This window comes from Lonchura striata, chromosome 5 (assembly GCF_046129695.1).
Source record: "Lonchura striata isolate bLonStr1 chromosome 5, bLonStr1.mat, whole genome shotgun sequence".
Classification (NCBI taxonomy): domain Eukaryota; kingdom Metazoa; phylum Chordata; class Aves; order Passeriformes; family Estrildidae; genus Lonchura; species Lonchura striata.
This window is the reverse complement of record NC_134607.1, coordinates 51,352,418-51,379,719: the sequence shown is the minus strand read 5'-3', so window position 1 is coordinate 51,379,719 and position 27,302 is coordinate 51,352,418. Positions and strand designations below refer to the sequence as shown.

Below are 27,302 nucleotides of genomic sequence, written 5' to 3'. Positions count from 1 at the left end.
TCATGTCCTGAAGATTTTCAGTCTCTTCATGCCTTTTTGATGAAAGCAGGGTTTATATCTCTTTCTTGGCAATATATTTATTTATCATTCTCAAAATGCTCTCACACTAAGGCTGTATTCATGTATATTCACCTGCATCTCTGTTTATTTACAGCTTAGCATGGGGGGCTGAATTTCCATGATATTGAGAAATTAAGTCTGAGAAAGTCATTAGTGGTAGATATCTAGCACTTCAGAAAGCTAGATCAGTTGAAACTAGAGCGAGGGTTTGCAGAAATATCTGTTTACTAGGGAGCATGACTGTTTGAAATGATACCTTTTCTAATTATTTTTATCCAATGTTTTTGAGGATAAAAAACTTCATTTGATAAGTTTAAGGAAAAACTCTTGACCTAGTGTTTTCAATGTAAAGTTTTTTACATAACGGTAGATATTAGTTACTTTGTCAAATTGCTTTGGCACTAGAGTGATTCAGAAAATTTCAATTCTTTCTCTTTTTGTGAAATAGAGTGAGAAGCAGCTCATAATAAAGAAAAAACAACTTGTTACACAATATTTTTTAGAAGCATTGAAAAATATCAATCACTTTTTTTTGGAGGATTATCTAGGATTATCTACTAATGCTAAACATGGTGATTGTTCAGAATTTTAGCTGTCACTTCATTTTTTGCCAACAAGGGGAAAATACTGCTCTTTTATTTTCTAGAACATTGAAAATGAATTGCAATAACATGATACCTATTAAAATCAAAATGGAAAGAGCAGATAGTGGAACAATGAACTCAGTGTAAACAGATAAATTTTTGGAAACTGATAATTACCAATACTTAGATTTTTGGGCATAGTTATGAAATGTGTTTCCATTTATCAACTTTTAAAAGTTTGAGTATTTTTTCATATGGAAAAATCTAGGGTGGTGCTTTAAAGGTTTGTTGTGGGGGTTTTTTGTGGTTTTTTCTTTTTTTTCTTTTCCTTTCTGTTTTTTAACCTGTGGCTTGAAAGAAAGCAGCAGTGAAAATGAATTTCATGCTAGTAGACACTTTTAAGACTAGATTTAGTTGCAGTCACATTAGCTTAGATAATGGGAGAATTTTTCTTCATTGAAAATGCTCCCTGTCGCTTAAGAAGAACTCACTGAGGCAGCCTGCCATCTAGCTTTTTCACAGCAAAATAGGCTTGCAGACTGCAGATGAGAGACTCGGGAGCAGAGACAATTTTAACTTAGCCATCCCTAATTTATCTCAAGCTTTTTCAATTCATCTTCACTGCTCTATGCACACTGGAACACCAGATTGTCAACCCCTGGGAAAAGAAAGCAGCCAGGGATCTAGGGAGCTGTCACATCCTGAGAAATATTTAAATTGTGCTGATTTTCTTCTGGAGTGCTGAGCAGAGGGAATGAAACTCTCCATCAAGTCATAGCTTTGCGGGCAATAGATCAGAGGATACTGCCAGTTTTTCTAATGGATTATTGTTATCGGGCAGGTTCTTCCTGAAGGTATGTAGTTACTCTCTCAATTCATTACCCACACTATTTATCAGGTAATGATCTAATGAACTGGTAATCCAGATACATTAAGAAAAATGTTAACTAAATAGTCTGTATTGATTGAATGATGGCACTTTATTGCAGCATGTTTGCAGGTAAAATACTCTAATCTACTTACTGTAGATGTGTTGTACCTACTGCCAAGTGCTTTGTCAGCAATCCCCCCAAGCAAAACCAATCCCTAACCTTTAAATAAAAAAGCAAAATTCCATTGTGCTGCATATAATATTGCCACAAGTTTATGCTGACTGTCCAGAGAATGTTGTTTTCTGAAACAATAAATAAACAATAGCAAAATCATATGTCTGATTTTAAATTTGTTATAGATGAGTATTAATTTTGCAAAATATTTTCCAACCTGGATATATGCAGAACTCCCCTTAAAGTACTACAAATTAATTCTGGAGTTAGATATTTGATTGTTTACTATGATGTTCTGACCTTTCACATAGAGAGTTACAATATTTCTTTCTGAAAATCTCTGATAGATATGTGACAGAAGTCTGTTGTTGCATCTGTACTGCCATACTCCAGGAGCTTCTTAGTAAAGCATAAGGATTATAAACCATAACAGGAGATTTAAAAATAAAATCTGTAAATAATTTCTTGCCTTTTAAACTTCTGTGTTTATATGAATTACAGCATGTTCCTCCTAATCTGAATTGCTTGCTGCATTTCTGTATCTTATGAGGCAGCCTGACCTAAAAATGAAAGCTCTCTAAACTGCAGAAGCAGACAGACATTTTTGAACTCTTCCAAGCGCGGGAGTTGCTGCAGAGATGGAAAAAGCACAGCCACATTAAAGTTAAAGTCCTGGTCTTGTTTCATTTCCAGGTTGGCACTCTAGCTGAGTGCAAGCTCTGAGACTTAAGCACATATTGGCAGGTGCAGGGCTAAGCAGGAGTTAAGCCCTGAGAAAGTAAAAATGCTTATCTGTAGCTTCTTGTCCAGTGCACTGGCTGGGCTGCTGTCATGCTACCTAGAGTAAATGATGTATGAGCTTGTCTGTGGTGTACTTGATTGTGCAGTTGATATGCTGAACTGAATTTTTAGTCACAAGACAGATGTTTGTCATATTTTTGAATATACTGCTGAAAGAAAGCAGTAAGATAGAAGTAGATACAAAGCTGGGGTATGAAGGAGGTCTCAAAAGCCCATATTGGTTAAAAGAAGTAAATGTGAGACAAGTGCATTTTCTAGTATGCTTATCTTCCTCTGTTTAAGGAATATAGTATGTTCAAGGCATTAATAAAAAATTACAGTAGTACATGTTGCTCCTGTATGCAACCCCTGAAAGTTCCTTTCCCCGAGTGTCTTGGAAAGGATGAAAGAAAAAAGTAGAGAGATTGATTCTATCCTTTTTCCAATGAACTCTCTTAAAGCATTTCCTTTCCTATGGACCTCAGAAAGACTCAGGCAAAGAGGCTTCCATTAAGCTCTCCCTAGAGGGTCCTACCATCAGCAAGATATTTTTAAAAGGAAATGTGCACAATAGCTGTGTTTTCCCCAGTCTCTTAAACTTCTCACTTAAATATACAGAGGCATCATAACATGCTTCTAGATATCCATGGATATTTCAGCATTTTGTGCAATCACTTATGAATGTTGTAACCTAGAGGGTAATACAGCCTTTTCTTATTGTACATTGCTCATATGAAAAAGTAACTTTTCCAGATCACATTCCATTTTGTCTTCTTTGGGTTCAATTATATGTTTCCTTTAAAATGTTTGGCTACTTTAACCACTAGCTTTTTAAATATAATTGTTTCTCCTATATGTGACTAGGGAGTAACCAAGAGCAACACAAAAGTATCTTGATCCTTTCTCCAAAGCAAGATGAAACACGCTAAAACTAGATTTAAATGGAAAGATGATATTAAATAATGGGAAATTAATGAAGATTAATAGCTTTATGTTTCATTTTTACCTTATTTTTCCTTTTTATTTTTATCATGATATTCAGTAATAGTCCTCCCCCATTCTCTTGATAGAGAATTCTGATGTACCCACATATTATGCCATTTTCATGTGGATAGTTCTACTGCCTTCTGATATCCTTTTAGACCATTTTTGTAAAGAATTGTATTAAAAAATATGGTATAGCATAAATGGATTACAATAGTCTGGGAAGAAAGCTGAAGCACAAATTGTTTCTTATGGTGTTAAATTTATAGTCTGTAGTCTTCTTCTTGTCCTGGTTCCATTGGCATTCCTGTTCCACCTTTACTTTACTGTTCTTTCTTCTTTCCTACATTAAGAAGTTAATTAAAAAATAAAATAGCTATGCATAAGAATTTACAGCAATGTAATAAACACACCCATTTTATTTACATTCTTCAGCAATCCTTAGCCAACACTGCTTATCTCCTGTGCCAAATTTTGCTGAAGCTTATATGTTGACTGTATTCCTTCCTTGATTCCATAGGTTACGCTCCTTCCTGTTCTGCTGTGTGCTAGAGAAATCATAAAAACAAAAGGAAAATTTTTGACCTTTTTTATGCAATGCTCCTGGTTTTCCCTTGTATTTATTTAACATGTGTTTGAGTTTATAATTTGTTCTTCTCCCAGAGTGAGCCTCTAAAAAGTAAAGCTATTACACCGAATTGTTGAAAAAAAAGGCAGCTTCTTACTTGTGTCATTCTTCTTCCATCTGACTTATTTTAGATTTGGCAATATGTCTGTGATAATACATAATTCTATACAGTGGATAAAAATAATATTTCTAGGAACACTTTTTAGTAAAAAGTAATTCACGGCTCTTTAATATCATTTGTTCTTTGAACTCTAGCAGGTAACTTGTGGCAAAAGTGCTTAGAAGAAGAAAGACCTAGGGGCATGGATAATGATAAAATGAATGTTCTCAGGCAAAACCTGGGTATTTCCAAGATCAGGATGTGCTATGACCTGATTTATTTCCTCCCTTTGCATGTCTTTTTACATTTCAGGACTGATTTGTTGCTGTTTAAGCATTTATTAAATCAATTATTTTGGTTCATATGTATCATTTACACAGGCCATTAACTAGACAGCACATTCAATTACATATTAATTCTGCTAAGAATTAAGTAGGTCTAATGATATACAGAAAATCTGTGTTTTCACACATATAATTTCACAATTTTGAGTGAACAAGAGTAAAATGATGGTTTTTCCTGAGAATCATGTCTGATTATTGTAAAGAAATTCAAGAAAGAGTGGTGGAAAGAAGATTAAAAAAAGCTAGTTCACATTTAACATATTGTCTTATTTTGGTTGAAATGCTTCAGCATGTTCTCAAAGTGTGATCCAGCTTCTTAAATTGTGGGATACCTTGCCTAGCTACAGGGACAAGTCCAATGCCTCACACAAGTTTTGTGTTGTATCTTTTAGCCCTTTATTTTAGTTATGCAAAATATAAGAAATTTTAGCGAACATTAATATTTTACTGAGCTGATATATATGTTCATGTCCTAAGAATTTTTTAAAAATATAAATAAGCACTTGAATTCACTTCTTCTTCTTTACTTAGTCTCCATCTCTTAAGAGAATTCAGATCAAATAATAACACAATTTTAGTGACTTATATTGTCCTAACCGAATAAGTGTAAAGCAGCTGATATTCCTGTTGAAAGGGATATGCCTCACAAAAATATTGACAAGTCTGTGATTAAATAAATTCATTTTTCCTTAAGGGTAACATCTTTCAGATTATGTATTTTTCAGTTAATTTTATAAAAGTGGACATTAATTCTTTTGTTCTATGATTACCTTAGTTTGACATATTTTAAGTAAAGCATTTTGTTTTGAAACACTTGCAAAGATTTGGGGTTTTCTGTTTGTGTCCCACACTTATTCTGCATCAACTAAATGTTATGAAACAGATTTGAAAATCTGTAATAACTACCCCTATTACCTTTCTAGAAAACCCACATTTTAGAGCAAGAAAATCTGTAAGTATATGTTTCAAAGATAATTTTAAATAAACTTTTTACTGTAAATTTGAATTTTGTTTCACCTTGCTATGCAGTAGAAAATAAATATGATTAAAATATGAGAATATATTTAATTTTTTCTTGTACTTTTTCTTTCTTTTATGCATTGCTGAGCATAGAAGTTATTCTGAAATATCCTAGGCTGGTCTCTTATTCTTGTCAATAAATATGCAGAATTTTCTGTAGTATGTATTTTCAGGTGCAATTAAAATTTGGTTTGTTCAGGGAAATTCAATATTGCTTTTCTAACTTAATGCTGTCGTTACAATCACTCTATGACATAGAGAGATAAATAACATTACTGAAGAAATTGTAGTGATGGATCTTGTTCTGAATGTCATTTAATATCCAGTTTGCCTCTTTCTCTTCTGGAAGTCAATACATTGAAGGCGATGGGATAAATGAGAGTGGAATCAAATTCCATATGTTTAAGTATTCCAGTTGCCCCTCAACATCTATCAGCATGAAGTTTCTATTTTAAATTGTGTCTGTTAGTAGGGCTTTGAAAGGTACATTATTTTTTTGCACATAAAACTCCTTATGCTTTGCCTTTCCAGCTGCCGCTGAAGACTGGCAAAACTTTTCAACAGTCCATAACTTCTCAAATTTTGAAAACTTAATCAGAAGTTAAGGCAGATGAAAAAATTATATTTCAAAAAACTGAAAAAAAATTCCTTGATTACTTCTTATTGACTTTGATGCCCAAAACTTTCATTATTTTAGGTGAATTTTTAATATTTCACTTTATTTCACATTAAGTGAAGCATGTATTTCATATATATATTGTTGGAAGGACACTTCTGAGGTGTGTTGTCATCCCAAAAACTTCTATTGAAACACTTTTCAGGTTCTTATTTCAATATTTTGGAGCAGCAATTAACTTTAAAAGACATTGGTAAGCATGCAAATTTTTGTGAGAAACAAAAAGCATTTCTAATTTGTGTTTTTAAATATGTCGAACATTATATGGAAGGATAGAAGACTTCTCTGTAAAATGAAATTACACTATTAAAAAAGGAGGAGTTGGTAACTGTCTGTAGTGAAGGTTTGCCTCCTTTCTCCATTATTTCCTCTAATCCTATTCCATCAACTTTCATTTTTCCAGTTGAACTTTTCTGATATCACATGACAAAAGTTAGAGAAACTCAAATTAAGAGGTTTTATTTTTTATGATTACTATTTTTTAAGAAATAGAGGGACCAGTAGGCTTTCCCTAGCTGTTTGTTCACATACAGTATAGGAATGAAAGAGGTTACTATCTTATCTATCCGCTGCATGCAAAGTCATGAAGAATACAGAATAGGTTAAAAGGACCAAAAAACCCCAAACAACAACAATAAAAAAAAGAATCACAAAATATTTTAAGACACCAGGAAAATATTTGTTCTGCTTTTTTCATTCTGTACTCTCAAGGACATTAATAGAACTATTGTGAATAATGTAGCACAGTCTCTGGAATTTAGGGATTATTTTTAGCACTTTGAAATTACTGAAATATCACTCCCATAAATGGCCTTTCACACTCAGCAGTTGATTCACACCCTCCTATGCTATAATCTATGTTAGCCACATATGGTATGCTTTACTGTTGCTCCTTGTAGGAAGTGAGTTTGTGCATCAGTATGATGCAGCAGCAAGCACTTCAGCATCTTGCCAACACCAAAAGGAATATCATGCCAGGCCTTTCCACTTCTGGAAAGGCTTTGACTCTGAAGCTTGCCAAACCCCTCCATCAGCCAGTAAGGATAAGTCTGATAAAAAACTAGCTTTGTAGAAAAAAAATAATAGTTTTTCAATAGCTTAGTAATGTGAATCATGTTATCTAAGGACCTGATGAATCTGAGGCCCGAATCACAGCATCAAAATACCAGGGAGACTGAGACTGTCAGAGTAATGAGATGGAAGGAGGAATTTCCTCCTATTTTTGCAGCAGTAAACTGTTAAATTACAACAGCTATGACATTTAACCTCACATTAAAACTGCTTTGCATTCTTTGCATGTCTCTCCTACCTCCTGTCAAAAAGTGTCAGTGGAGGAAAAATGAGAACGGTGCTCACTTTCAGAAAATAACTTATTTTTCTGGTGTGTTCCTCCTTGGGGAAGAGCAGACTGGCAGCCAGATAGGGAGGCTTAAATCACCTAGAACTCTGACACTTCCTTTGCCATCAAAACATCTGCTGCAACATTAGTCAAACTGCTGAGTCAAAAGGATCTTTAAGAACTGTAAAGATCTGTACAGTTTTCCTGATCTAGTCAAGCAAACCTCAGATCTGATAAGTTTTATATAAACACTTCACTACAGAGTTGATAGTGAAGTAGTTTGTTCTTGGGTTTTGTTGTTGTTTTCTTTTGTTGCTGTTGTTGTTTATTTTGGTTCTGTTCCTTTTGTTGCTTGTTTTTTTTTTTTTTTTTTTTAAGTAAGTTTTTCTAAAAACTTCTTTGCTTGTTTTCTGTGATTCTGGACCTGTCAGTCCTCTGTGAGAAAACCCCCTCCCTCCCACACACCCCCCACTTCAAAGTCTAGGGATTTCTTTGGTTGGTTGGTTGGTTGGGGCTTTTTTCTTGTTTACTTCTGGCTTCTGCAATGCTGGAGATTAGAGGGACTGGGCATACTAAGCTAAACCTGTGCATAGATCTTTAAACAGGCAATGCTTTAACAGTTTCCAAGTCTGTACATTGGGTATTGTTGCATTTTACTCCTCAGCTTGATCAGGACCAACTTTCATTCCATGCATCTAGACTAAAGGTCTTGAGAGGAATTCCTAATACAGAATCACAGAATCACAGAATCAGAGAATGGGTGAGCTGGGAAGGGACCTTTGGAAGGAAACTGACCCAGCCCTTCTGGGACCACCTAGAACTAAAAGTCCAACACCATGTGCTGTCAGCTTCTGAATGCCTCTAAGGATAGAGACTCTATGTCAGCATTGTGCAAGTGCTCATGTCACACTAACAGTAAGGAAGTGATTCCCAGAGCTCAGAGGATACCTCCTGTGCTTTGACTTGTGCCTGTTTCCTCTGGTACTGTTGGTAGACACCACTGAAAAAGGCCTGGATCCATCTTATTTGCACCATCTCTTTAAGCATTTGTACACATTAGTAAAATCTGCCTTGAGGCTACTCTTCTCCAAAATGAACAATCCCATTTCTCTCAGAATTTTCTCATAGAAGAAATGGTCAAATCCCTTCATCATTTTTGCAGCTCTTCACTGAACTGTCTCCAAGTTGTCAGTATCTGTTTTGTACTGGGGAGCCTAGAACTGGACCCAGTATTCCAGATGTGGCTTCATCAGTGCTGAGCAGAGCACAGGTATTACCTATCTCATGTACTGACAGAGCTTTGCCTCGTGCAGGTTGGGAGCCTCTTTCATGGCAAAGGCACATTACTGGTTCCTAATTAATTCAGTGTCCATCAAGACCCATGGTATTTTTCTACCAAGCTACTTTCTTGCTGTGTGTCTCATGGCATATATTGTTGCATGGGTTGCTCTTCCCCAGATACGTGACTTTGCACTTCCCTTGTTGAGTAAAATAATACATTGTTTAAAAAGACTATAATATTTCCTTTCTTTATATATAGATCTCAAACTCTTTTGAGGACCCCAGGCCATATGATTTAATCCATTTTCTTAAATAAATTTTAAAAACTAAGAAATTTAGAACTAGAATTTCAGTCAGAAAATCAAGCTGTTCCCTTTCTTTTGTCTTACGTTAATGACTCCTTGGTACTCTGCACAAATATGTCACAAGTGATCACTAGCAGTATTCCTCAGGGTTTAGTTCTAGTGGTGGTTCTATTTGGTATATTTTTGAACAATATACAAGCAGAAGTTTAATATCCTATTAGCAAGTTTTCCGATTATACCAATTTGGGAAGTGCTGAGGACTTGGCCTTGCGGAGGAATCTAGATTGATCAGAGCACTGAGCTACGAACACTGGCATGAATATTAACAAGTCTAAAATTCCTGATTCTGTGATTCTGCACCTGGGACAGAGTATTGCCTGGCTCTAATATAAATTGCAAGAGGATTGGCTGGACAGCAGCTCTGCAGGAAAGAATATGAGGGTGCTGCTCAGCAGCAGGCTCTACACGTGTCAGCAGTGGTCCTTCACAGCCCAGAGGACAAAATGCATTCTAGGGTTCACCGAACACTGCATGACCAGCTGAGAAAAAGAGGTGATTATCTCACTGCACTCAGTGCAGACTCACTTTGAGCGCTGTGTACAGCTCTGGGCCCCATGGTTTGAGGAGTGAGAGTCCTTCAGTGGCTCTAGAGGACACTGACTAAAAGGTTGGGGGCAATGTATTGTGAGCAGCAGCTGTGGACTTTGGCTTTGTCTGCTTTGCAATAAGGGAGTCTGAGGGGTAATGATAAAGACATTAAACAGGACTCACCCTAAAATGAGCCATTAGGAACCTCACTAGTGACCATCTGCCAACCTGATGTAGCATCAGTCACCATTATGAAGAAACCAAACAGAACTTTATAATATATATATAAATACATATAATTCTCTTAGTTGCTTCATTTAGTTTATTATTATTAAAGAATTTTTTTTAATTTAAAAAAAATGTAAATGAAAGAAAAATTCTTACTTAAAATTGAAATTACCTGGATATCTAAACATAAAACTGACATATTTTCTCACACTGATTTTGTGTAAATATTGGTAGATGTTTATGCTAACAGAAAGAGTTCAAATTCCATACTGAAAGCATCTCTACTTATGAAATGAGGGAGCGTAGAATAAGAAATTGATAGAAACTCCAGAAAAACATGTGAGTAGAAATACTGAACACATGGCAACATTCACTATTGAATGGTTATATTCATAATGATCTTGGTAGAGAAAAATACCAGGGTGTATGGATTGAACCATAAGGAGCAAGCAATTATATTTTGAGACAATAAAGATCACTTACTGGATGTGGTGCTTTTATTCAAAATAAAAGTACTGCAAACAGTATCTCTAATGGTATAAGAATGGCAGACTTCCAGGTCATTTTGGAGAAGTACTTGGTCTCTGTATGCAATAGCAGTCTTGTAAGTACATGCAGATGAAATCTATTAATTCTTTCCTAGAAATTAATATGAAAAAGAAATTCTGTATTGCTAAATCAATAGACAAAATCAGTGCCCAGGAAAAAAAATTTAAGATGCTCAAAAACTTAATCTACAGTTCCATGCAGATAAGTGACTATTCTCCTGAACAAAATCTGCAGGTTATCTTTTCTAATCCAGTATTTTTATGAACACATAAAGACAAACTATTTATTTGTAATAACTTGAAACTTCCCAGCCTTAGCCATATTTAACTAACAGAGTGAATATTTTCTTGTGAGTATTCCAAAAAGATATTCATTAGCACTAGATCTTATTTATATTAGATTTGTTCCATAGCCAGAGATTCCTGTTTGAGATTTCATGTAGGTTCTCTACCTGCTCTGTAAAGAGGATTGGGATTTTTCAGTATTGTCAAATGGTGTAGCAGAATCTCAAGAATGCACAACCCATTTGCAGTCACAGATACAAGATCTGCAAGTAAACACCCTTGGTTCAGTGCCAGTAGTGCATGTCAAAATTCTCAGATTCAAATGAAACCATCTTACCCAAGTAAATAATGCACAAGGGCTCATACTGATGCTTTAAAAAGCCTTAAAATGGATTTTAGTTTTCAGTTGTGTAGAATTTTTTTGGTTTTGTTTGTTTTTAGTTTAGATTTAGTTATATGCAATATGAAACACTACTTCATCATAAAGTGAAAATCTGTTTGGCAAAGAAACAGAAAAGCATAATGGCTGAAATTTACCAGTACATCATGCCAAATTGAAGTAACCTAACAACCTGAAACTTTATTCTTAATCATTGAACTATTAATCCAAAAAATTGTTACACTTTTTAGAGAACATATTACAAATTTACCATACAGAATTCATGCGTTCAGTACTTTAAATTTATTTAAAAGTGCATTATTTTCACTATCTGTGACAAAGGATGACACATCTTTTATAAGCTGTTTGTGTCCTCTGCCTTCTTACTTCAACTAAGACTTTGAAATGTAAATGAAACATTTTAATTTCTTTTGAAAATTAGTTTCAAGATCCACAACAGTCTTACATCCAAAACTACACAAACCTCTTTTTTTTCTATAAACTTTACATATAAACATTAAAGAACCTACCTGAAACATAAGACACTCTACTTAGCAATTAAAATACTGGTTAGCTGTGTTCTGACTAGTATTCTTAGACTGAGAGATAACTCTTTTATATAATAGACTGTTAAAAGACTTTTACTTTTTAGAGATTCTAGTAGGATTTACAAAAAAATTTTAAACATACTATTTTGTAAATTACAAATTAATCTTATTTGCCTGAATAATGATTTTTCTGAAAAGTGGAAATATATTTCAATGCACATTTTTGGGAGTCAAGACTAAGACCCAAAGATAATTTTCTGGATAAAAAAGTTTGCTTTTTCCCTAGAACCCCTTTTTTACAAAGGACAGGGTGAAATAATTTCGTACATGTAGATGTATCTATACCTTTTAGTGCAAAATTGCTGAAATTCTAACTGGTCTGTTTCATGTAACACTTGTCTGTTTTCCCTTCTCCATATACCCCCATTTCTTCATTGAATCATAATTCAACCACCAACAGGATCTCTAAGATGCTGGGTTAGGAAGCCTTCTGCCTCTCAAAATTTTCTCCTGACATTATTTGTCTTATCAATATGGCAGAAAACAATGTACAGATGACAATATGGCTAAGTAAACTGAAAATATCAAAGAAAAAGTGCCTTTCAGAAAAATTTTTCCTTCCCATTTAAGCTATCTAATTGGAGAAACTTGTGGGATAATGGCTTTGAAAACAGGCTGCTTTATTATGTCCTTCACTCTTTTTCTTTCACTATAGCAGATGTTTAGAGGAGCAGTGACATTTGTAAGGGTTTGTCCTGTTGTGCAAGGGTTCATTGACAGAAACAACTTTAATTTTTAGTGTAGTACAATGCAACCAGGAGAAACTTCATTTTAGCAGCATGGAGATTAGTTTAGTCACTCTCCAGTAATTGAGTAGGTTGCCATTCAAATTCACATGGAGTCCCATATCACAGCTCAAATTCCCCCCTGTTACTAAACCTAGTTGAAGTACCTGTGTTTTGCATGGCAATCTTACTGTAAACATATATTGCACCTCCTTAATGATGCAATGCTCTTATTGGGCTCTTGCTGTCCAGGTGAATCTTTAGAACATGAATGGTGAGGCAATGTAAATGTGACTGGAATCTTGCTTAGTGTTTGCTGTTTGGAGACAGGGACTAGTAGTCTGGTCACTCCTGCCAGTTATACAGATTTCTTCTACAACAATTGACTGGCATATCTTTACTGAGAAAAAAATATTTTATGTTTTTGGCCCTAAACCACTTTGTTCATACCACAATCTTGCACAAATATTTAATTTTCAATAGAAGTTTGATTACTGAAATACCAGATTCAGTCATGGTTTCAATGAAGACTAGTGCTGCTTAAAACTCAAGCTCTATGTTTCAATAGCACATGATTTATCAACTGAGATATGTAATGTTCCCAGAGTGTTGACATGTAGAGTGAGTGTTTTAATGAAATTAGTTTTTACAATATGGACAGAATGCTCGCACAGTACTGTTTAATCAATTAGCAGGGGAAACAACAAAAATATCTCCTTTCAGTAGATCCAATTGCTCCACATACTGCTGTTGAAGCAGATGATGGATATTTAATACTAAATAGGAGCCCTGGTTTGTGTGCTGAAATGTTATCTCATTACTTAAAGAATGTGCTTATAGAACTGATATATTGCATTATTTGGTCAAACTGTGTCAAGCTGAATTGACTTATAATGTAAACTATGTAACATGATGTGACATCCTGTAATTTGCCATAATTTGATATGACATAATTTAGCAGGTCAGAAATGTAAAACAAACAAAAATTTGTCCATGAGGAAATTCATGCTGCTCATTTAGGCAAATGTGAAAAATGTTTTTGCCAGAAAATAAATGGAAGCATATTTCATATAATGAAATTCCCTAGAAATATTCTCTACATAACAGGGTAGAATTTTTTCCCCAAAAAGATCTTGGAGATGATGAATACTTAGTTTAACTGACTGTAGGTCTAAGTAGTGTCTTGAAGAGTTGCCATTTTCCTCAGAAACCATCAGAATACAGGATCTGGCTTTCTAGTAATATTTTAGTACAGTGGATGACAACTTCTGTTCCCAAGTTATTAGCATAGACATTTTAACAATCATCCTGAAGCAGAAAAAATATTTTTGTGTGTAAGAGTTGATGGACTCATAGCTTTGAATCTGATCTCTGAGTCAAGAGATTTATGTTAACATGAAATCCATGCCAACCAGAACTGTCAGTGTCAGGCAGGTGTCACCCACAGTATCAAAGAGTGATTGACAGAAAATTCATTACTTGATTAGGGGTTTAATTGTTTTGCTTACTTGAGGCAACTTGTACTTACCAGCTTCAGGCACTCACCAGGGCATAAGCTCTGGTGCCATAAAGAACAAAACCAATGTGAATAACACAGAAAAAAAGACAAAGCTATTCCATTTGTCAGCACCAATTTATATTTCTTAGGCTGTCCATATAAATGGGAGAAAAACAGTGCTTGAAATAAAGCAGAAGACAGTCCTATGTGTTATTTGAAGTGATCTTTGGCAAAATTACTTCACTAAGTTACAGCTATGTGAAATGATCTACAATTGAAATTCATGCTGAGCTTTGAGATGCAGTAATCTTCCAGCCTTGCTACAACCCAAATCTTTATAATGGCCAATCAAAGGGTAATATATGAAAAATATAAAATACTATCAATCCATGGCAAGATTGTGCTTTTAAAGATGTATTGTGAATTTGCTTTTTAAGATGTAAAAATGAAAAAAATCATAACTTTATTTTATAAATATTTTATATTATGCATTGTTAAAAGGTACCAAGGGTCTTGATACCCATTTCTTTAGTTAAATATCACTGTATTTTGTATGAGAGATTTTCTGGAAGAATAAATTGCTTCAGAAACATTTTTTTTCAAATATCAAATATATTTTGATTCTTTTATCTGTTCAGTGAAGTTGTTTCTTATAACTCAATGACTTAAGAAAAAAGTGGAAATTAAGTCAAATGTCATCTGTATATCCTTCCTCCCTAAATTAATCTATAAACCTGTGAGTCTGTGTAATAAAATTATTTGAGCATGTATAGAGTTTTAAAAGAGTATAAACACAAAGAAGTAATGTTGCAGAACTGTACAATGGCTGAGGTTGGCAAGGATATCTACAGATAATCTGCTGCAACTCATGTGCTCAAAGCATGGCCAGCTAGTGTACGTTAAGGAGGTCTGTGTCCAGTTGAGTTTTGATTATCTCTAGGGATGGGGATGCCACAAAAGAAATGGCAAATCTTTTGTGTTTGATCACCCTCATAATGAAAATATCTTTATTATGTTTTAGAAGAATTTCTTGTATTTCTTGTATTTGCCTCTTGTCTGGTCACTAAATAACACCAAAAATAGCGTGGCTCTGCTTTCTTTACAGCTCTCTTGATCATGGATAAGCTGGCATCTCTTCTCCAAGCTGAAAAAACCCAAGCCTCAGACTCTCTTTATATGAAATTCTTCAAAGCCTTAATTATCTTAGCTACCTTTGTGGGCTTGCTCTAGTAAGTCCACATCTCTCCTGGGCTGGGGAATCAAAAATAGGATGCTCCAGAAGTGTCTCACCAGGGCTGTGGAGGGAAAAAGGATCACTTAACCTAGTGGCAGGATTCTTAATAATTCATTCCAGGGTGCTGTTGGACTTCTTTGCTACGAGGCCACGTTGGTATTTCATGGTCAGCTCGTTCACCAGTACCTCCAGGACCTTCTCTGCAAAGCCAATTCTTAGCCAGTTGACCACCAAGTTGTGGTATTAGTGCCTGATGCTGTTCACTGGTTACAGGTCATTGGTATTTTCCTTTTTGCAACTTCATGATGTTCTGATATGAACATTTCTCCTGGCTTTGAGGTCTCTCTGTGGTCCCTTTGTAAGCCAGTGCACCCATCTCATCCATTCCTGACACTCTGCACAGTTTTTAAAAATGTCATTAATGAAGAAGTCAAAAAACTTTGCCCCTGTTATTTGCCAGTAATCACTGAAAGCATATATAACCAGCAAAGACAAAAGTGAAAAAGGCATAGGACACCTCAACCCTTCTAATGTTCTCTGTCACCAGTTCTCCTTCTCTAATCAGCAGAGATGATGGTGGGCCTTCATTTTCCCTCATCTTCCTTTTACTGATGATACATTTCAAGGAGTCCCTCTTTCCCTGCATGTACCTCAGCAGGTTCACAAGTCCAGGTGAACTTTTTCTTTCCTTACACCATCCCTTGTGTTTTCAGATAACTATCCTTATATTTCTTCTGGTGATCAGGCCCTGGTATACTTGTATACTTTCCATTTATGTTTAAATTTTGTTAGGTTCTCCTTACTCATCTGTAAATGTCTGTCACCTTTTCTTGACTGTCATTTTTGGCTTGATGTATTTTCGGAGTCTGAAGGAGCTATCTTTGAGACTGTGTGATTTAGATTCATTCTCTGCATTAAGTGTTAGATTTCTCAAAATTATTTTTGCAGAACAGTGATAGTTTGCCTTGACTTAGAATATACTTAGAATAATATTATTCTTAGAATAATATTTTTATATAAGTATGAAAAGGGACTATTTGAAAATATGTTGAGTTTCTTGCAAGAAATGATGAATTATAATCAGCCCATATCCCATACAGAATGGTTACTTTTATACTGAAATAAGAAACTTTCTCTAAGGGCATCCTTTTTCAATGGTAGACATGTCCTAAAAGTAACATCTTATACTGGTAAATAGCTGACAAATTGTGTGTTACAGAATCAGAACTGTGAAAGATCCCTGATACATTTTCTGGCAACAGAAAATAGAATTGTGCAATTTTAAGAGTGTGATGTTACCTTTTTCTGGAAATATCTTCACGTTTAATACTCCATTTAAGAAGGAAAAAAATAGCCATAACAATATAAAGCATTTTTCAAGTACAGATAATTTTATTATCTTGTCAGAAGTGTTTACCTATACATATAGAATATATTATGTGTAGAATACAATACTTATGTAGCATTATCAGATTTTATTACACTTGTTTTATCAAGCAACAAAATAATTTTTACGTAGCCTAGTGCATCAATATCTCATCTTCAATTTAGTTACCTTTATCCAAATTCCTACCAAAATCTGCAGTGTATTCAAAGCAAATATGAAAAGAGGTAGTAAATTAGGTGTCAGTGCAAAGAGAACCACTGTGGAGTTTGGCAGAGCTTTGTTCTTTAATGCCCACCTGTCTTGTTGCTAGGTGCTCAGACACACGGAGCCTTACTGAGTTATTCAGGCACTCTGGGCCAGAGGAGAGCCAGAATTTTCTCAATACTAAAAATGTGCACATGCACAATGAGGTTTTCCTCAGACAGTCCCCACATAGGGTCATGACAATGAGTGTCTCTGTCCATGGTGACAACTGACAAAGACTAGAGTTGGGGGTTTATGTGCTGATTACCCACCTTTAGCAACTAATTCTCAGGCAGGTCACATTCCAGTCAAATTCCAGCAGTCACAGTCTTCCTAGAGAGTGAATTTCCAAGTTGCTTGTTTAAATTCATCAATATATTTATGTATCAGCCCATAAAGATAGGGGTGGATAATTTTCACACTTAACAAAAAAGACCCTTGTTTGGGTTGGGGTTGTTTGGGTTTTTATTTTATTCTTAGCGTAATGAAATATTTCTGTGTATTATTTCAACTTGTTCTGAAGGACAAAATGGTTTCCATTTAAAGTTATATCCATTGTAGAATAGCTTTTAAATTATTTGTTAGAAATGTATGAGATGAGTACATTTGTTCACTCTTATTGGACTGTTATGTTGCTAATATCTATAAAAATTAGAAGAGATTTTATTCCCCAAATGATTTCTATTAATTTGGATACACCTCAGTCATCTGAATTTAAATTCTTATCAGCTCCTCTTTTCACAGTAGTTTTTTTTTTATTATCATCACTGAGATTTTTGAGAAAATGAGAATCCAGCATTAATATTATGCCTAAATTGATATTATTTGCACATTTGTCCTAGTTGCATCAATAATAGGAATTTTATTATTTTAAGTAAATCCTAAGATTTTAACAGACAGTATGTCAGTAAAATTATTGGTTTTATTGATGGGTAACTTTTAGACTTCTCCAGAGCTTTTAAGTGCTAACAGAATTCACAAATTTGGTTTTCACTAATTAACTGCATGTTACATTATAAGAAAGAGTCAACAATGAATCCAGGTCCTGATCAAGGTAAAAGAAAAATAATATCATTCCTTCAGCCTACAATACTTCTACAAGTGTTACACAGATATGTTGCATTTTTATGTTTCCGTTAAGTCTATAGCCAAGTCTACAACACAGAATTTTACACAAGGGCTCTGTTCTTAGCAGACTGACAATGATAGTAGCACTTCAGGTTTGAAGCATCTTGAATTATTTCTGCTCATTCAATGTCCCAAAATGTAAATACTTAATTAGAGAAAGCAAAATGGCATGTAATCAATTATTCTGTGAAGCTAACAGATGGTCTAACTGCCTAGCTTGCTCATTCAGTTTTTTGTATACGTGCTTTTTTGGTTAAAAGGATGTAGCCAAGCAGCAGAGAGGAATGTACCCTGATTGTGCTATTGTCACTGATTCCACTTTTTAAACAGCAGCAGTTTTTCATAGAGGGGAAAGTTCCCCTTCCCTGATAATTCACAACACTTAATTCAGTAGAACTTCTGGAGTATTATGTGAAACTGATAGAACAGGAAGAAAACCTGCAAAATCAAAATAGGTGGGAGATTGTTGAAAGGAGCAGAGCAGTTTTCCAACTAGAAAGTCACAGCACAAGAAACTTTATTTGAGATTTGCAGGAGGGACATGGAAACTTCTTCCTCTGTAAATCAAAGAGTTTCTGAAATGGAAAGAAAGAATCAAGAGGATGACATTTCCTCCAACAAACCATTGGGATGATTACAATTGCTTATCAGATATTTTATTTAATTTATTTTCTCCAATATATTATTTTCTGTGCTTTGATAAAATCTAATTTACAAACCTTTTTTTACCTATTTTCAAACTTACATGAAGGATAAAAGAGGTAGTAGGATGAAAGTGCTCATCTCAAGCTTGTGACTGACACAATCCCCTCACAAATGTATGCAAAATTGTCGTTTGTAGACTATTTTTCCAGTGCTTCTCAGGAAAGATGAAACTGTGAATGCCTCTTTACATAGAATTTTAAACAGTGTGTTAATGGGAAACAGTCTCCCATTCTGTAACAATATCTGAAAAATGAAGTAACTGCTTCTACACTTGATTAAAATGAAGATCTTGGTTATGGTAAGAAGACTCCTTCAATTGCCTTTCAGTTGATGTGTCTGTAATCCAAACCATACAAAGAATGTTCAAACTTTTATTAGTTAGAAAATTCCCTTAGTATTTCCAGGAGTCACACAGTACTGCGAACATTGGCTTTCAGAATAAAGTGACTCTGGTTCAAAGTAAAGAAAAATCCTATATTTGTCCTAAATTTTATATCACTCCAAAAACTAATGGAAGGAGAAGGGAGAAAAATATGAGTGTTTAAGAGGATTTTTTTGTGGTTATATTCATTTAGAAGGTAACATAGATGGATAAGGGAATGTTAAAATTATTTTGTGGCAAGTGTATGCACATGCTTCAACAAATAGCAGTGACAAAACCACTGTCAGTGAAAGAAGATGAGAGGTTTTTTATAACCCAAATGGTACAAGATCAGTTTGGGGTTTTTTATTATTATTCAAAAGAGTATTTCCCTGTATTTCTTACAAATTAAAACTACCAGAAGTGTGTGTTTATACCAGCATATATGATTCATTCTTAAGAGTTGAAAAGGTCAAAGACAGCGTGCCTTTTGCATGATTGATTATTATTTCTTGTTTATAATTTTGATTTTTAACCATTATTGCACAAGTTCTTAATGCAGAAAAACAACTATTTAGTGAAGATGATTTAGCCCATGGATTATGGGTGTAGAATTTCAGAAACTTAAAAGTCAAACTTGAAAATACAGCCAAAATTAGTATGGTCAAGATTCAGTGAAGAGAGCTTATTTCAAAGACTCAATATGACAAATGCAATAAGTTGTTTGGTGTGACTCTGCAACCACTACTCATCTAAGAAATGAAGTTTCAATCTGCAGAACTACTTTAATTTCCAAATATTTTGCTGTTAAGGTAAGAAAAGGTTTTATTGGTAATATAAAGTTGAAGTCATAGCTTCAACAAAGGAGTATTGACCAAAAATTTGGTATTAATTTCCAGAAAGGGCTATAGTTCTTCTATGCGTCTTTTTAAAGTGTGATTTCTTATCTGAAATAACTTCCTATTAAGATTAGATCCAAGTACAGGACTGAATCCTTCTTAAAAGATTTAAACAATTTGTGATTTACATGGATTAATAAAGTAAATGTTTCTTATATACTTTGATGATCTTGAGAAATATCATTATGACTTCAGAGAAGAGTGATGACTTGGTGTGTTTTCAGAACTTTTTGAGGCTAACTGAACTGACAGGTAAAAGCTTTCTCTCTATACAAGAAAATGCAAGAAATGGTTAAATTTATGTTCCTTTAATCTATTTCTTGAATGACAAGTAGCTTGCATCTAGATTAATGTCTTGTATCTAAAGTAGTATTTTTTTTCAGTTTTTCTCTTGATACCAAAAATGGAGAAAATTAACACAAAGAATAATCATAACAGGAAGTAATTAAAGGACTTTTTAATGTATTTGTATTCATTTTCTCAGCAAATTGTTCAGTTATGTCTTCTGAGATTTTTTAAATTTCGTCTTCTTTTATTAATACCTCTTACTTTCATTGTTATAACTAATTTAAACAAGAAATTTAAAAGATTTCTTTGAGATATGTTTGTGTTGAGCTTTCTGAGACAGAAACATGTTTGTTTCACTGTAAGATTTTTCCAGTGTTATTGTTTCTTAAGAATGATACCACTTCTTGTTTACTAAGCAAATTATTTTTTCATTCAGTAATATATTATTTTTTTCATTTCAAAATATGCAATTCCATAATTCCCTTTGTGAATAGAATGTAATATGATGTAGAACTGCTGAAATAAACATCTGAAAAAAACTCAGCCTTTCACATTCTTCTCAATAGACCTCACATTAATGTGCAGATTTTGCAGTATTACTCTGTGATGTTATCTATTTGTAATGTACTCTGGCAGTAGAAACGTACTGAAAAGAAAATTCAAGTCTCAAGCTTTGAAGTAACTGGAATATGTTAACACAAACTCCTCAGCTAAAAGTGCTGAAGAGAATCCTCCAAACCTAGGATTTCATCGTTTCCCTGACACTCAATAAGATTATTCTAAATATTGGTTCTGCCAGGGGAAATTTGGGAATGTGAATTAAATTTTAAAACCAGCAAATATAACAGCCCCAGATTTGCAATAACTAAAGTTCAAGGGTTGTTTTTTTTTCATAACTGCAAATCAGTAAAGTTATTGTATGTTATGTTAGAATTCACTGTAATTTCTCCTTTGAATGACATGCTTCTTACTATTTCTTTTACAAAAGAAAATTCTATTCTGCCATAAAATACCAAGGTGGATTCCTATTAAAGAGAAGGATTATCAGAGAGAGACATATTTTATTTCTATAATAGCATAACAAAGAAGTTATGAAAACATTTTAGGTTTTCTTTATCATATTATTTTGAGGGTTTTGTGGTTTGTAATTGCATTTGACATAACATACTGATTTCTTTTCACTTCTTCATTACTTTATTTATTAATAATTTCTTTTGGTAAGATTAAAAAAATATCCAACTTGGTTTATCTTTAGTCTTAAAATCTCTTTGCTTATGTTGGTACCTATGATATGTAGTCTTCAAATTAAAAACAGTAGCAAAGACATCTTTATTTTTTTTTAGGTAAATTTCACACAGTCTCATGTAAAATATCTGAAATGTTCTGAATTGTCCCCTTGCACGCTTCTGCTTTCTTCCGCTTTTTCTCTTCTGCTCTGAGTGCCACCATACCTAGCTGAGCTATGCAAGGACTTAGGCTCCAGTCTCCAACCTTCTGGCTCATCAGCTTGGTCCTTAATATACTGTGAAGCCACTGCTGGTGAGCATTTGCACAGGCACTGGAGGTGGCTGGGGTCTGCACTCAGTGCCTGCGCAAAGGTTGAACATCCCATTATAATCAAAGCTTGGCCTTCCTTACCACTGAAATGTGAGGAGCAATGCAAAATTCATTCTTCTCCCATCATAGAGCTCAGGCCAGAATGAGGGATAAGGCCACATACGAGACTTATAAAGTGCTTCCATTTCCCACACAAGCTAACCATACATCTTTGAAACTGGTACACTGCTAAAGAAAAACAGTCAATAATGCTTTCCTAGTTTATTTTCTGCTGCATTTAACTTCTGAAGCAATATCTATCATTGATTGTTCTTCTTGGAAAACTGTATAAAAAGAATGTATAAATCAGAGTATTAATTTGGTCCTGATACTAGTATTTATCATTAGAAAGTCAATGGAAATATCAGTATTTGCAAGAGATGTAGGATGTTTCTGTTACAGTTTTGATAATCCTAAATCAGTAATACCATTAAAATTAGTTATTCTATGACTATTATAATGCTGACTAGTTAATTTGTGTCAGAAAATATAATTAGGAAGTCAAAATTTCTTTTATTGTAAGAGAACACCCTCTTCCAGCAAGTGACTTAGGACTAGATTATAAACCCTTGGAAAAAAAATAATCATGCTAAAGTTATATTCTTTAGAGTAGGACACTGGAACATTTTTCCCAGAGACGTTTTGGATGCCCTATCCCTGGAAGTGCACAGGGCCAGGATGGATGGGACTATGAGCAACCTGGTCTAGTGGAAGGTTTCCCTGTCCACAGTAAGGTAGTGAGAATTACATGATTTTTAAGGTCTCTTCCAACTCAAAGCATTCTATATGTTTTTATGATTCCTTGAAAAATTATTTTCAAAAAGTGCATCTGTGGGTTTTTTGTTATTACTAAGGATTTAATATGATGGGGAGAATTCAGAGCAGGAATGTTCACTTTCTATAATTTGGTGGGTTTCTAAAGGCATTTATCAAAATCATGCCACACTTCATACCTGCATTATCTTGCCTTCTTAATATTTTCTCCTGCCCATTACAATACTGCCAAATTCCCTGCTTTCCATTGTGTCATTTTTGGCTTTGACAGGATAGTGACACTCAACACTGTTTAAGAGATCAAAAGTAATTTGATTTACTAATGAGAAGTACTGAAGTTCCTGTTATCTAAAAATTATTCTGTGTCCATAGGCCTTTGTTTTTACACCTATCTCTCCTTCTGATTGATCAGTCTTTGAAAATTTGAATATGAGTGGCAATTCATAAGCTTGATGGTAGGATGATCAAGGATGATGAGGTGATAAGCCTATAAATATATGAAATTATATTTTTGATCTAGGAATAGATTCAGACTTACCACTTAGGATCTTAACAGTTATAAGATTTAAAATGCAGATACCTAGAACTGACTCATGCTCCCCTACACAGTCAGTATAGTAAAGAATAATGTGTGACTGTAAGCAAAGAGTCTGTGAAAGAGTAGGACAAAAGAAAGCAATTTTGTTAGAAATGGATGTGTAGACAGCTATGTAGGGAGTAAAGCTGAAACATTGTAGAAAATTGTGGTGTAAGATTTTGAAGGATAGAGAAGTGTTTTTTATCTTAAAGCAAAACTGATTTCACTTATGCATGTTTTCACAGTCAAATGCACAAACCTACAAGCACCAAAATGTGTGTATCTGGAGCAGGCAGCCTGGTAAATTTTTAACTGCTCTAGAATGCAAAAAAACCCATGAAAACTGGTAATAGAAAGATAAAATAAATAAGTCTGTTTTTGAAGAATAAGAGGAGAGAAAACTGATCATATTCAAAATAATAACCACTTGATATTTTATATTTAAACTCAGACATTATCAGTATTTCTCTTAAAAAGTAAAAAACCCAAAGAAACTGTGAGATGAACATAATTATAATTCTCAAAGAATCCAGACCCAGCTCTATTGCAAGATATACAAATTTTTCAAGCAAAATAAGAAATCTGCCCTCATTAGCTTGTTCAATGTTATGTGTATACAGCAGTAAAGTGTATCATTTAAGAAAAAATATTTTCCTGGCAAATTGACAAAGAAATTTAGAAGTTGTCACTGAAATTATCTCAGCCATGGTAAGCAGAAATAACACCACATAGTAGTTAGGGGATATGAACACTGCATTAGGCCCTTAAAAATCTGTATTATAAGGAGGGTTATCAATTTCAATGAACATCTACAAAAAATTGAAAATATTGGATTATCTGTCTCAAAAGATGCAGCCAACGCTTCCAGATGATCGCCTGATTTGGGTCTCTTCTGCAATTACCATAATAGGTAATCCTGTAAATAGGTGGAGGAAAGAAACTAACTTCAGTTATCATAGTATTCAAAAATCAGCTCACAATTCTGGTGAAAAGGACACCTTGGAGGTCTACTCTTTCCTCATCATGGGAGTTTTCCTGTACTTTGCTTCAGATGATAACTCAGTTTTTAGTTAATTTTATTTGAGTGAGGGGTGGTCCTCTTGCTGTGATCCATCACAACATGTTTTTGACTTGAGCTGGGTATGATCAGACTCCCGCTTGCAATTGTAAGGTATAACACGTGGTAGTGTTCAAAATTTATTTCATTGAAGCAATAAGAAAAGTTCATTGTTTTGAACAGGTAGATAGCAGGTTGCAACTGTGGATCTGGTCCTTTCCTGTACTTGGTAAATGTGATTCATGGCAAATGTTTGATAGATTCTATACTACAACAGCATGCAAACAGCTATCGTGTGGGCAGTAGGATTTTCTCTCACTGTGTGCTGCTTGAAGACTTTACCAAGGGTTCCTTCTGTAAAGATGGACATGCTTTATATGTATAAGGCTGCATGGTAGCAACTGCCCTGTGCCACTTAAGGAAAATCCTTAGTAAACAGGCCTTCAACAAAAAGACCCTCAGAGATAGATACTTTATGTCTAATACTCAGTGCAGATCTGGGACGTGAGATATCACATTATGCAATATAATTCTTCTATAGGCAAATGTTAAAGTCTCAATTTACTATATGATAACATTCATGAAATAGAGACTTTTGAATATGCTCATGCTTATCTTGTGTTGTTGATTGCCTTTTAAAGAACCATAATTATCAGAAAGTATGTAGAAAATTACTGTTCATCTCTCTAACTGATCAACTGTCCTTTTCCTTTTAAATTTATAAGAATCAGACTCTGAATTATGAAAATACTTGGTAAGTTTTAGCTTTTCTCCAATTAATTAAAAAAATATTATCCTCAGCAGAATGTGTTCTCTATTGTTTCCTCCTTTCTATTCTTCCTTTACCTTTTTTCTATCAGTCCTTACTTTGTAATAAGTACATAATATCAAATAAAAGTTGTTTTTCACTGCTTCTTTTCAGTAATTTTTAATAGAGGGAAAGATAAAATTTGTAACAGTCTCAACATCTTATAAAACTAGATTCCAGAAGGCTAATCTTACCTTATTCTATAACCAGCAATCTGAAAAATGCTTCTGCTTGTAATTGTCATGAAGGCAGTGAATGCCTTCTCTGTTGAGAAGGTGTCTGCTCCTTAGAATATATAAGTACCGGAAGTTATATGATGTGCATTCATCCTTCATCTGTATTACATATCAACCAGTATTCAAAAATGAATCCTTTGCGTAGTTTCCAGGTAAGGCTTTCTAGAAGAATTTCCTTTGAGGCATTCAGAGGAAAGTGGCAGAAACCATCACTCTCATGACTATGTTTGGAGAAGACACCTGCACCCTGTTTGACTCTCCCCACCTTAATCCAGTTTGTCTCAGCAGTCTCAATCTCTCCTCCATAACATTAAATCACAAACTTGGACATTCAACACATACATTCTGTGCAAACCTCATGAAGTTCAACCAAGCCAAGTGCAAGGTTCTGCACCTGGGTCAGGGCAATTACCAATTTCTATACAGTCTGGGAGACAAATCTGAGAACAGCCTTGCAGATAAGGACTGAAGGGTAAAACTGGATGAAAAATGAATGTGAGCCAGCACTGTGCTCTTTCAGCCCTTCAAAAGAAGTGTGGCTTGCAGGTTGAGGGAGTTTATTCTCCTCTGCTCATGTGAGACTCCATCTGGAATACTGCATCCAGCTCTGGGTTCCCAGTACAAGAAATATATGGACTGGTTAAAGGGAATACAGATGAGTTCTATGAAAACAGTCAGAGGGATAGAGCACCATTCCTATGGAGAAAAGCTGAGAGAGTTGGGATTGTTTAATCTGCAGAAGAAAAGGTTCTGGGTGGAGCACACTGTGGCCTTCCAAGACATAAAGATGACTTATAAGAAAGATGGAGAAAGGTTATCAAACAAAGCCTGTAGTGATAGATCAAGGGGAAATGGTGTTAAACTGAAAGAAGGTAGATTTAAAGTGGGCATAAAGAAGAAATTTTTTATTAAGAGGGTGATGTGGCACTGGAAAGCTTTTGCAAAGACCTGGTTGGATGAGACTTTGAGCAACTTGATCCAATGGAATGTATCCCCTCCCACAGAGGTAAGGCTGGGCTAGATGATTTTTAAAGGCCCCTTCCAACCCAAACCATTCTGTGGTTTTCCAATTCTGTGATCACACTGAGCTCAGATGATCCCTCAGAGCAAATGCTAAATAGGGAGGATATGAACAGGCCATATAATTTGCTGAGAAGCAGTTTATTAGTACAAATGTGGGAGGAAACTCTTCTTGTCTTCCTTCAAAGATTTGTATTCAAATATAATTTAAGTAGGTTGACCTTTAAGGGAATCAATTTCCACAGAAAAATTTGGTACTACTGTGCACAAATTAGACAAACATATGCAGTAACAACCTGCAAGCTTTCTGCAAGGAAACTTTCAGAGATAAATCTCTGCTTAGGGTATATGCATATCTTATGCTGCAGAACCATCTTGAGCAAGCTCTGTCTTCTGCTTTCACCTGTACTTAGTATCTAAATTGACCAAGAATGAGCCTTTCAGTAATTGCATCTATGTATTTTATAAGTAGCACTTTTTCTTCCACTGAAACAGTTTCATGAAATATTGATTTTTTACCAAATATTTTATTGTGCTTAAGAGGTAATGACTTTTTTATCCTAATAACCATAAAAGTATAAATGAAAATATTATTTCAGCTTTCTTTAAGAAGTTGTTTTGCCTTAGTAGAAAATTCCTTCACAAGAACTATTGTATATATATTGTATATATGTAGAGGAATAAAGGAAACTTATGAAGAATGGATTGACATATGCTATATGTAAAACAGACTAGAGAATGGGACCACACTTTTTACTTATTATACAATTGCTGGTATATTACTTATATTCATTTCTTAGAAAAATGCCTCTATTCTGGCAGAATAATAGAATATTTTGTAGCTACAACATATTGAAATGATACCAGAATATAATTGTTTTAGAATTAAAAACTTATCCCATACATAGAAATTTTTATGGATATCAGAATCAGCTGAGAACATTTCATATTTGGACAAGGAGATTCTCAAAGTAAAAGGTTTA

At 34.4% G+C, this 27,302-nt stretch overlaps 1 protein-coding gene across 2 annotated transcripts in view; it reads left to right on the top strand.

The window, feature by feature from the left end:
- Positions 1-1,157: 1,157 nt before the first annotated feature.
- Positions 1,158-27,302, top strand: part of MGAT4C (MGAT4 family member C) — a 323,729-nt gene continuing 297,584 nt past the window's right edge. For both annotated transcript variants that reach the window (XM_077783549.1, XM_077783548.1), the window contains exon 1: positions 1,158-1,498. The gene's annotated coding sequence lies outside the window, so the exon portion shown is untranslated. The remainder of the gene's footprint in view (positions 1,499-27,302) is intronic.